This window comes from Cajanus cajan, chromosome 8 (genome assembly GCF_000230855.2).
Source record: "Cajanus cajan strain Asha chromosome 8, NIPB_CcT2T_4, whole genome shotgun sequence".
Classification (NCBI taxonomy): domain Eukaryota; kingdom Viridiplantae; phylum Streptophyta; class Magnoliopsida; order Fabales; family Fabaceae; genus Cajanus; species Cajanus cajan.
In genome coordinates, this window is record NC_138524.1 from 32199802 (window position 1) to 32211595 (window position 11794).

An 11794-nucleotide genomic window follows, 5' to 3' on the forward strand; every position below is an offset into this window, starting at 1 on the left:
TGCCTTGGGGGTCTTTGATAGTAACCATCATTGTGATGGCTACTGATGTTGTGTATTTTACTCATATTTTAGCACTTTAATTCACAAGAATTCATAGCATAATCATGCATATCTTTCATGTTTTTAATAAATTTTTATATCATTTTCCTATTTTATGCTTTTCTTGGTATGTGTTGTGTTTTCTCTGAGCAGGATCAAGATTTAAGAATTAAAGAGGAAATGCTGAGCTACAGGGAAAATCACGGCCGTGATTCTAAATCACGCCCGTGATTCACCAGAAAAAATCACGGCCGTGATTCCCAATCACACCCGTGAACGCCACTGACCCTTCATAGATGTGCTCTAGAGAAGAATCACGGTCGTGATTCTCAGTCACGGCCGTGATTCACTTCGCGTCCCAGCTTTTTAAGTTTTATGTTTTATTTTTTATTTTATCTTTGTAATTTTTATCTTGGTAGTTTTACCTTTTTACCCTTTTAGGTTATAAATTAGATTAGGTTAGCCTAGAACGGGGATTCTCACCGGAGAGAGTTTTTAGTTTTTGACACTTGGAGAAGGTTGGGCGCCTGTGCCATCGACTCTAAGGTTTGCTTTTCTTTTATTCTTTTTTTCTTGGAGAACTACTATGAACTCCTGTGAGTAGTATCCCTTTTTTCTGGGATCAGGGCTTAGCCTCTGAGAACCTCTTTATTAATGCATTATTCAGTTTCTTAAATTTATTCCAATTCTTGATCTGTTCTTTTATATTTTATATATGAACTTTAATATTATTGTTTTCATAATAACATTAATTAAGGATGAACTGAGAGGAGAACTTGATTATAATTATGATAAACAATTAATCTTAATTTTCATAATCATAGATAATTAGGGATGAACTGAGAGGAGAACCTAATTATCGGAACCTAAAGGAACAGACTTAAGTGTTAAATCACGAGAGTAGATTTAAGCTTTCGAGGAGCAATAGATTAACAAAGATCTTAATGGGCTTATTTGAAAGTAATTACTACGAGAGTAGAGATTAATTTTAATTAAACACATCCTCGTAGCCTGAGAAGGTGCAAGGATTAAATTAGGTTAAGACTACCTTCAAGATGGAATAGAATTAATTAATGAAAATAATAATTCAATAATGTTGGAACTCTTTGTGCGAACCCTAGATTCCAGGAAATCTCCTTATCTTATCTTAAAGTTTTATCTTATTCATTAATTGCATTACTATCTCTTTTACCATCGAATCTGATCTTATCATCTCAAAACAAAAATTCCATCTGTTTTAAAATTCAAATTAAAATACTAGTAATTCTAGGTCAAACACGTAGTCCCTGTGATTCGATATTTATTACTTGACGACAACCGTACACTTGCGGTTTTCCACACATCAAGTTTTTGGCGCCGTTGCCGGGGACTACGTCTCTTGATTTAAATTACAATTATTTTAATTCGAATTTTTTTTTAAAAAAAAAAAAAAAAAAAATTAAATAAATAAATAATTTTTTTTTTTTAGTGTTTACTTCTCCAATTCAGATTTCACGGGTCACTTTCTTTTTTTTTTGCAGTGCCTTAGGGTTAATGCAAAAGAGATCTCTACGTCTTGGGAAACCAACACCACTTGATCCTGAGATTGAAAGAACTCTCCTGAGAAGGAAAAGAAACCTTTCTAGAGAATTTGACATGGCTGCACAACGAGATAATTTACCGCTTCGGGATTACTCTGCACCCATAGCTCGTGGGATACCTGGAGGGGAGATGCAAACTGGAGCTACTGTACCAGCTTCTCTGGTGAATATGCTCAAACAGAACACCTTTGGAGGACTACCATCAGAAGATCCTAATGACCACTTAGAGGGGTTCTTGGAAATCTGTGAGACCCAGCAATTTGATGATGAAGTTTCTGATGGAATGCGACTCCGCTTATTCTCACTCACCTTGAGAGATAAGGCAAAGGTGTGGCTAAGAACAGTGCCTAGAGAAAAGATAGCAACTTGGGAATTATGTGAAAGAGCTTTTCTAGAGAAATTCTTTCCTCCTTCTAAAACTAAAGAATTGAGGAAGAAAATCACTAATTTCCAACAAGGCACTGGAGAGACTATTTATGAAGCATGGGAGCGGTTCAAAGGATATCTTCAAGCATGCCCACAACATGGCTTCAACCGTTGGCTTACCATCCAATTTTTCTTTGAAGGATTGGACCAACAAAGCACCATGATATTAGACTCAGCAACTGGAGGATCTTTCATGGGGAAACCTATTAATGACTGCATGATTATTTTGGAAAATGTAGCCTCAAATCACAGCCAATACAGTGAAAGAGAAGTCACAGCAAGGAAAGGAACTCCGGGGCGATATGAAGTGAACAATATTGAGTTACTCTTAGCAAAATTTGATACTCTTAATCAAAGATTAGACAAGATGGAAAAAGCTAAGGTTAATTCAGTGGCTACAAATCAAGTATGTGACCTTTGTAGGGAACAAGGGCACACTGCAGTAGATTGTACCTCAATTTTTACTGGAGAAAAAGAAGATACTACTGAACAAGTGGCAGCTTCTCATAATTTCTATGACACTCCTCGAAGAGAGGAGAGTAATCCATATTCCAACACATACAACCCTGGTTGGAAGAATCATCCTAACTTTTCTTGGAAGAATAACCCAGTTCAAGGAAGTAGCAATCAGCAACCTAATTTCCGTCCGTCCAATCACTTCATTAATGGGCAAGGAAATCCAGTACAGACACCCTCAATTCAACAAAGTGTTTCAAGATTAGAAAGCCTTATGGAGAATTTTGTCACTAATCAAAAACAGACCAATGACTCAATGGCAAATTCTATTCAAAACCTTGCTGTCAAGGTTGAGAATATTACTCTCCACAACAAGATGCTGGAAAATCAAATTGCACAGTTGATGCCTAGTTCAAACAATTCTCCAGGTAAGTTCCCAGGTAAAACAGTTGCAAACCCAGCTGAAAATGTTAATGCTGTTACTTTAAGGAGTGGGAAGAAATTAGACGGACCTGTGTCTAATCAAAATGATAATATTGAGATTGATGAAGACGCTTCTCCTATGGTTGAAAAACCTGAAAAAGAGAGATTAGAAAAAGAAAAAGTATCTTCATCAAAGCCTCAAACTGTTTATCACCCTCCAATTCCTTTTCCTCAAAGGTTAGCAAGGACTAAACTTGATAGACAATTTGAAAAAAATTTTTAAATATGATCAAACAAGTGTATGTAAACATTCCATTTGTAGAAGCTCTACAACAGATGCCTACATATGCTAAATTTCTTAAGGATCTTTTAGCTAACCGAAGGAAATTGGATGATAGAGAGACTGTTACATTGATCCATCATAATTTGCCCAAAAAACTTAAGGATCCTGGTAGTTTCTCTATACCTTGTCTCATTGGAAATCTAAGGTTTGAAAAAGCCTTATGTGACCTTGGGGCAAGTATCAATTTAATGCCTTTATCAATTTGCAAGAAATTAGATATGGGAGAATTAAAGCCTACAGCAATGTCAATCCAGTTAGCAGATAGATCTATAAAATATCCCATAGGAATTTTAGAAGATGTTCCAGTTAAGATAGGTAAATTTTTAATTCCGGGAGATTTTGTTGTTTTAGAAATGGAAGAGGACAACCAAATACCAATCATACTAGGTAGACCATTTTTGGCTACAGCAGGCGTGATAGTAGATGTCAAACATGGAAAATTGTCTTTATCCATTAATGATGAAACAATGGAATTTAATATTGCTAAATCTGTTAGACAACCTTCTCTTGAAAATATTTGCTGCAGGGTTGATATATTGCCTAAAGACATGGAGGAAGAAGTCATGAGATCTATTTTGAGGGATCCCTTGGAGAATTTTCTAGTTGGAGGAAAGCACATAGATCTTGAGGGGATTCAACCTAATTATGCTTGCTTGATCGATTCAAGTCCCCCGTGTAAAGAAAAAGATCCTCTAGTAGAAAGTCTTCTTGAGTCTTCAACAGATTGGCAAGAAGAAAACTCTCCAAAGTTAGAACTTAAACCACTTCCTTCATCTTTAAGGTATGAGTTTTTGGGGGCTAATTCCACTTATCCAGTCATAGTAAATTCAGCTTTAAATGAAAAAGAAACTGAAAAACTTCTCAATGAGTTGAGAAAATTTAGAAAAGTTATTGGATATACTATGGCTGATATAAAGGGAATTAGTTCTTCATTTTGTATGCATCGCATCTTCTTGGAGGAAGGATCCAAACCTTCTGTTGAAGCTCAAAGAAGACTAAATCCCAAGATGAAAGAAGAGGTAAAGAAAGAAATTTTGAAATTATTGGATGCTAAGGTAATTTATGCTATATCTGATAGTCCTTGGGTAAGTCCAGTTCATGTGGTTCCTAAGAAAGGTGGGATGACAGTAGTTAAAAATGATAATAATGAATTAATTCCCACAAGAACTGTGACTGGGTGGCGTATGTGTGTTGATTATAGAAAATTAAATAATGCCACTAGAAAGGATCACTTTCCCTTACCTTTTATTGATCAAATGCTTGAAAGGTTAGCAATGCATTCATACTTTTGTTATTTGGACGGATACTCCGGTTTTCATCAAATCCCTATTCATCCATTAGACCAAGAGAAAACTACTTTTACATGTCCCTATGGTACTTTTGCTTATAGGAGAATGCCTTTTGGCCTATGTAATGCACCTGCTACCTTTCAAAGATGTATGACTGCAATCTTTAGTGATTTATTAGAAAAAGAGATGGAAGTTTTCATGGATGACTTTTCAGTTTATGGTATTTCCTTTGATGACTGTCTATTAAATCTAACTAAAGTATTGCAGCGTTGCTCTGAAGTGAATTTAGTCTTAAATTGGGAAAAATGTCATTTTATGGTACAAGAAGGAATTGTGTTAGGACACCTAATATCTGGGAGAGGAATTGAGGTAGATAGAGCAAAAATAGAAGTAATTGATAAATTGCCTCTTCCAATTGATGTTAAAGGTGTTAGAAGTTTCTTAGGGCATGCCGGTTTCTACCGAAGGTTTATTAAAGATTTTTCAAAAATCTCTAAACCATTATCTAATCTACTTGTGAAAGAGGTACCTTTTAACTTTGATGTTTCTTGTAAGAATGCATTCTACAGGTTGAAAGAAGCTCTCACTACAGCTCCTATTCTGCAAACTCCTGACTGGAGCCTTCCTTTTGAAATCATGTGTGATGCAAGTGACTATGCTATAGGAGCTGTATTGGGACAAAGAAAGGACAAGAAGGTTCATGCTATATACTATGCCAGCAAGACTCTTGATGAAGCCCAAGCCAATTATGCAACAACAGAAAAAGAATTGTTAGCAGTCGTCTATGCTTTTGAAAAGTTCAGATCTTATCTTGTGGGGTCTAAGGTTATTGTTTACACAGATCACTCTGCCCTAAAGTATCTTTTTAATAAAAAGGATGCTGGAGAAAAAAGGAAATTGGAACTCAATGAGCTTGATGAAATCAGATTAGACTCATATGAAAATGCTAAGATTTACAAAGAAAGAACAAAGAGGTGGCATGACAAGCATATACATAGAAGAGAATTCAAGCAAGGGGACTTAGTGCTATTATTTAATTCCAGACTCAGATTGTTTCCTGGAAAATTGAAGTCAAGATGGTCAGGGCCTTTTACAGTTCAAAAAGTATATCCCTATGGAGCTGTAGAAATCAGAAACGATAAAGGCGACATATTCAAGGTCAATGCACAGAGATTGAAGTTATATTTCCATGGGGAACACTTAGAAAAATTATACTCTATGGTTCTTCAGGAACCTACTCAAGCATCATGAAAAAAAAAAAAAAAAAAAAAAAAAATAAAATAATAATAATAATAATAATAATAAAATAATAAAATAAAATTTCAGAGTTCCAGAGAGAATCACGACCGTAAATCACGGTCGTGATCTCCTCTGTTTGAATTTTTGAAAACTCACAAAGAGAATCACGGCCGTGATTTCCAATCACGCCCGTGATTCCCTACTGACGCTCAACAGATACAGCCCGTGATTTTTGAAATTCCCCTTTCCCTTATATATTTTTCCCCCTCCTTTTACATTCTCACTTCTCTCAAACTTACGAACTCTGCCCATTCTCTCTTTTCTTCTCTCCCAAACCCTAGCTTCTCACTTCTTCTTCCTCTTCTTCCCTCTTCCTCCCACATTCACTCCTTCCGTTCATCCATGGCTCCCAAGCGCACCCGTACCGTTGGTTCGTCCTCCACCGCTTCCGATACCCACAGTTACGAGGAAGAAGCAAGTGAAATTCCGCACCTTCCTCCGAGGTTCTATCGGAACGATGAACAGCGTGAGCGGAACGAGGTATTACGCTTCCGCACTATCCATCCTACCAGGTATCTCGACTTCCCATTTATTCGTAAGTTGGGTTTACGTGCTGATATCAATTTCATGTTAACTAACATTGGGTGGACAACCTTTGCTACCATGCATAATGATGTTGTTTATCCTCGACTAGTTCTTGAGTTCTTGAGCTCTCTCCACACGGAAATATTATCTGGGCCAAATTGTTCTGAAGGTTTGATTTCTTTCCGTATGTTTAACCAAGAACACGAATTAACCCTGGCTCAGTTCAATAATATTTTTGGATTTCCCACTGGAGGGAGCACGAGAACCCCAAGTTCTTTCAACCCTGGTTCTTTTTGGTATAGTTTGACAGGTACAAGTAATTGGGTCGCTGGAAAATGAAATTCCTCTGCTTTCCGCCATCCCGCCATCCGTATTATGCACCGCTTTATTGCCTCTACTATTTTGGCCCGAGGTGATTCTGAAGGAAAGGTTCGTTTGAGCGACCTTTTACTTTTATGGGCTATGATGGAAAACAGAGAGGAGCCTATTGATTCTGGCAGTCATTTGGCACGACAGTTCCAGAGTATTTCCAATACCAGCCACGGTGCGATTGTGAATGGCGGCCTCATTACCACTATAGCCAAACACCTTGGCTATCACGCTTGGCTGGACCAGTTAGAACCACTCCCTGGAAGCCGTACTATTAATTTTGCTACCTGCTCTTCTATGAACTGCATTGCGAAAGATGAAGATGATAAATACTACTTTGTAGTAACCCAGTCGGGAGTGCACCACCAGTTACCAAATCCAACATACACCGTGAAGAACCGGGCTACACGGCAGTTTCCACTGGAGCCATTAGAGGACCTACCTCCAGCAGCTGAGGAAGCGACTCCTGCAGATGAGGAAGCAGCTCCTGAACAACCCCCTCTACATCCTGGACCTGAGGTGGACAATGCTGCTATCCTAGCAGCTATTCAATCAATGGATAACCGGCTGAAACAAATGGATGAACGCCAGCAGCATTATAATTACATGGTTGATCAAATGTATCAATGGCACATTCAACGGTATCCAGATGATTTTCCACCACAGTGAGATCTTTCTTATTCCTTATTTTACTCTGATGCTTAGGGACAAGCATTTCTTTCTGTTGTGGGTTGGTTGCATATTCATGCATTTTATAATTTTGTCAAAATAATCTATCATGCATTCATTAGCTCTTTGCTTCGGGACAAGCAAATGTTTAAGTTTGGGGTTAGGAGGATGTACGCATTTCATTCATTCATGCAAAAAAAATAAATAAATAAAATAAAATAAAATAAAATAAAATAAAATAAAAAAATAAAATAAAAAAAAAAATCATGCATATATACATATTCAGTTAATCCCAGCTTGAATTTGTGTTTGAAAAGTAAATATTTTTAATGAAATTGTTCGTCTTTGAAAACACTGAATGTGATGAATTGAATCTTGAAGTCTCAGAACAAAAGGTTGAAAAATTAGCTGGTTTTGTGGCTAGCACTTGGTTCTTAGTATTGAGGCTTGAAATGATCGAGAATTATAAAAATAGTCTCTTGAAGATAAATTCTTTTTAATTCGTGCTTAAAAGCTTTTGGGGGGTAAAAAAAAAAAAAAAAAAAAAAAAAAAAATCACCTAGCACCCCTTTGAGGTCATAGGTTAGAGGGAGAATATTCTTAACCTTAGAAAACTAAGGGAACTAATTAGCTACTGGGGAATTGTTTAGTAAAATAGCTAGCACCCCTTTGAGGCTACGTGTTCTTGAAATTATCATCCTCTCTACACTGATTGGCTACTGGGGAAATGTTTTAGGTGAGACAAAAACAAAAATAAAAATATTACCCCTATTTGTGTCACAAGCATTGAAAAATTATTTCTGTTAAATTATCTTCATTTGACTAATGAGCTTTACAAGATTTGACATCATGAAACTCTTAGAAACTAAGAGTTGGCGCTAGTAATGAAAGATTAAGATTCTAATTGGACCTTGTGAGACTAAGAGTGAAGATTTTAAATGCTCAGTTAATTCTTGATGACTTTTTTTTTCAAAGTGCTAATTATTGTTTGAGGACAAACAAAAGTTCAAGTTTGGGGTTATTTGATGTTGTGTATTTTACTCATATTTTAGCACTTTAATTCACAAGAATTCATAGCATAATCATGCATATCTTTCATGTTTTTAATAAATTTTTATATCATTTTCCTATTTTATGCTTTTCTTGGTATGTGTTGTGTTTTCTCTGAGCAGGATCAAGATTTAAGAATTAAAGAGGAAATGCTGAGCTACAGGGAAAATCACAGCCGTGATTCTAAATCACGCCCGTGATTCACCAGAGAAAATCACGGCCGTGATTCCCAATCACACCCGTGAACGCCACTGACCCTTCATAGATGTGCTCCAGAGAAGAATCACGGTCGTGATTCTCAGTCACGGCCGTGATTCACTTCGCGTCCCAGCTTTTTAAGTTTTATGTTTTATTTTTTATTTTATCTTTGTAATTTTTATCTTGGTATTTTTACCTTTTTACCCTTTTAGGTTATAAATTAGATTAGGTTAGCCTAGAACGGGGATTCTCACCGGAGAGAGTTTTTAGTTTTTGACACTTGGAGAAGGTTGGGCGCCTGTGCCATCGACTCTAAGGTTTTCTTTTCTTTTATTCTTTTTTTCTTGGAGAACTACTATGAACTCCTGTGAGTAGTATCCCTTTTTCTGGGATCAGGGCTTAGCCTCTGAGAACCTCTTTATTAATGCATTATTCAGTTTCTTAAATTTATTCCAATTCTTGATCTGTTCTTTTATATTTTATATATGAACTTTAATATTATTGTTTTCATAATAACATTAATTAAGGATGAACTGAGAGGAGAACTTGATTATAATTATGATAAACAATTAATCTTAATTTTCATAATCATAGATAATTAGGGATGAACTGAGAGGAGAACCTAATTATCGGAACCTAAAGGAACAGACTTGAGTGTTAAATCACGAGAGTAGATTTAAGCTTTCGAGGAGCAATAGATTAACAAAGATCTTAATGGGCTTAATTGAAAGTAATTACTACGAGAGTAGAGATTAATTTTAATTAAACACATCCTCGTAGCCTGAGAAGGTGCAAGGATTAAATTAGGTTAAGACTACCTTCAAGATGGAATAGAATTAATTAATGAAAATAATAATTCAATAATGTTGGAACTCTTTGTGCGAACCCTAGATTCCAGGAAATCTCCTTATCTTATCTTAAAGTTTTATCTTATTCATTAATTGCATTACTATCTCTTTTACCATCGAATCTGATCTTATCATCTCAAAACAAAAATTCCATCTGTTTTAAAATTCAAATTAAAATACTAGTAATTCTAGGTCAAACACGTAGTCCCTGTGATTCGATATTTATTACTTGACGACAACCGTACACTTGCGGTTTTCCATACATCAGCTACTAATGAAGGTATCACTTAGAGGTTGGGTGTGATGCCCTTCCTCCTCATGATCACTTGCATACATATGCCCCTTACCTCTTGAGGGTTGAGGAGAAGTGACTCTTGGTTTTGAACCACTAGCCTCTCCTCCCATAACTAATCTTTCTAGCAATCTTTTTATTTCATCATTATTCTTTTCCAACTCTTTTTCTTTTCTTCTTAATTCTTCCTCTCTTTTTATATTTTCCTCTTCTTTTTTTCTTAGGTACTCTTTCAATTCCCTAAGTTCATCCCTAACACTAGACCTAGTACTACGAGAATTATGACCATGGACACTAGAATGATCACTCATCTTTGATCAAGAAAAGGTTTTCACAAATTGTTTTCAAAAAGGGATTGAAAATGGTTTTCACAAAGAGTGAGTGATAAGAGGTTTTCACAAAAGGGTTTTCAAGGTGCAAGATAGGTAGGAAAGGCCTAAGTGCACAAAGTGAACTTTCAAGGGGAGGTGGACTACAAGGAATCACTTAATAACCAAGCCCTATCAAGTAAAAATCACTAAGCCTTTTCTACTTTCTCTTACAAAAACGAATTGGCACAATCAAAGGTGAGTGTGTGCACGTTACCCCTAGTAGGCAAAACAAGCCTTCTAAATGTAATTGCACAAAGATAAAGTCCTAAGCAATTATACTACTAAAAGCTTTAAAACATGCAAAAGGAAAACACTTAAAACATGTTCTAGTCGAGGTCCTAGGTGAAGGTTTTCAAATCACCTTCAACTACACGTACTAAAACCAAGTTGAAGAGGTTTAGAAATGGCCAAATTACAAACCAAAAGAATGAAACTAAGGCCAAAAACAACAAAGAGGCCGAGAGAGAAAAGTAAGCAAAAAATTAGACAAAAACAAGAATTTAAGTCTTCAAACTCCTCCAATGGGGTTCCTTCACAATGAACAAACGTGTTAGACCTCTCCAAGTGTTTGTTCACTCCTTTATGTGTGGTGTAAGTCCCTCCAAAGGCTAGGCTTGGATTCGGTTCACCCCTCCACTCAAATCCACCAAAGGTGTGAAAATTGACTAGAGTGGTTTTTCACCTACAATCAAAATGAAACCAACCCAAAGCAAGAGTCCAAGAAATAAAACTGAAAAGCACAATTAGGAAAGGCCAAACTCAGAGAGAATTTATGGAGACAAAACAAAAGAGGCCAACAAAGACAAGCAAAAAATTAAGACTCAATCAAAGAAAGGAAGCACACAAAGAGTAATCCTAGAAAGGCACTAGAATTAGGTTAGTGTTTAGTCCACTTGATTAAGTCCTTTATGGTTTCGGTCCAGCCAAAGGAAAAGTCCCAAAATAAGGTCAAAATGTCATAAGTCCAACTCCCAAATGCATAGGTAATTGTCCAAGTCCACAAGTCTAGCAACAAGTCCTTTTTGGTCCAAGAATTTTTTTTGTTCTATTCTTTTTTTCTTTCCTTTCACGGCAATTCTTTTTTTAATATGTCTTGGGTCCGAATTTTTTTTGTTAAATTAAGCCCATATGTTGCTTAGGTTTTGCACTTGTGGATGGTCAAAAATTAGGTTAAAATTTAGGAGAAGAAGTGATGACAAGTGGCGGTTTCTTAGAGGGACCTTAAGGAATCTTTTAGTGGAAATGGTTTTGTACTAGTTAGTACAAGTTGTTTGCACAATCTTTTTTTTTCAGCCACCTCTTAGATTCTTTTAGGGTTCCTTTAAGCATACAAAATTAACCAAAACAAGTGGAATGCAAGGGAAAAAGTGGGCAGAAAATTATATGTATGTGCAAGGAATCATTTCACACGTGGAAACTCAAAAATTACAAGGAACATGCTAGGACTATTTAGCATGCATGAATGACCTCTAAAAAGCTTCTAAATGTCACGCCCACTATCATGCAATATGGCATATATTTTGTTCATGTGTTTCATGCAAAGTGTTTGGCACATACATGGAATTTATGTAGACAAAATATAGGAAACAATAATGACAAAACTTAGGTGGATTCAAA

General features: G+C 36.2%; 1 non-coding gene across 1 annotated transcript; it reads right to left on the bottom strand.

The window, feature by feature from the left end:
• Nucleotides 1-2043: 2043 nt before the first annotated feature.
• On the bottom strand, nt 2044-2150 carry LOC145950987 (small nucleolar RNA R71). The gene has a single exon (XR_014428813.1). It is a non-coding gene; the product is annotated as a small nucleolar RNA R71 (small nucleolar RNA).
• Nucleotides 2151-11794: the final 9644 nt, after the last annotated feature.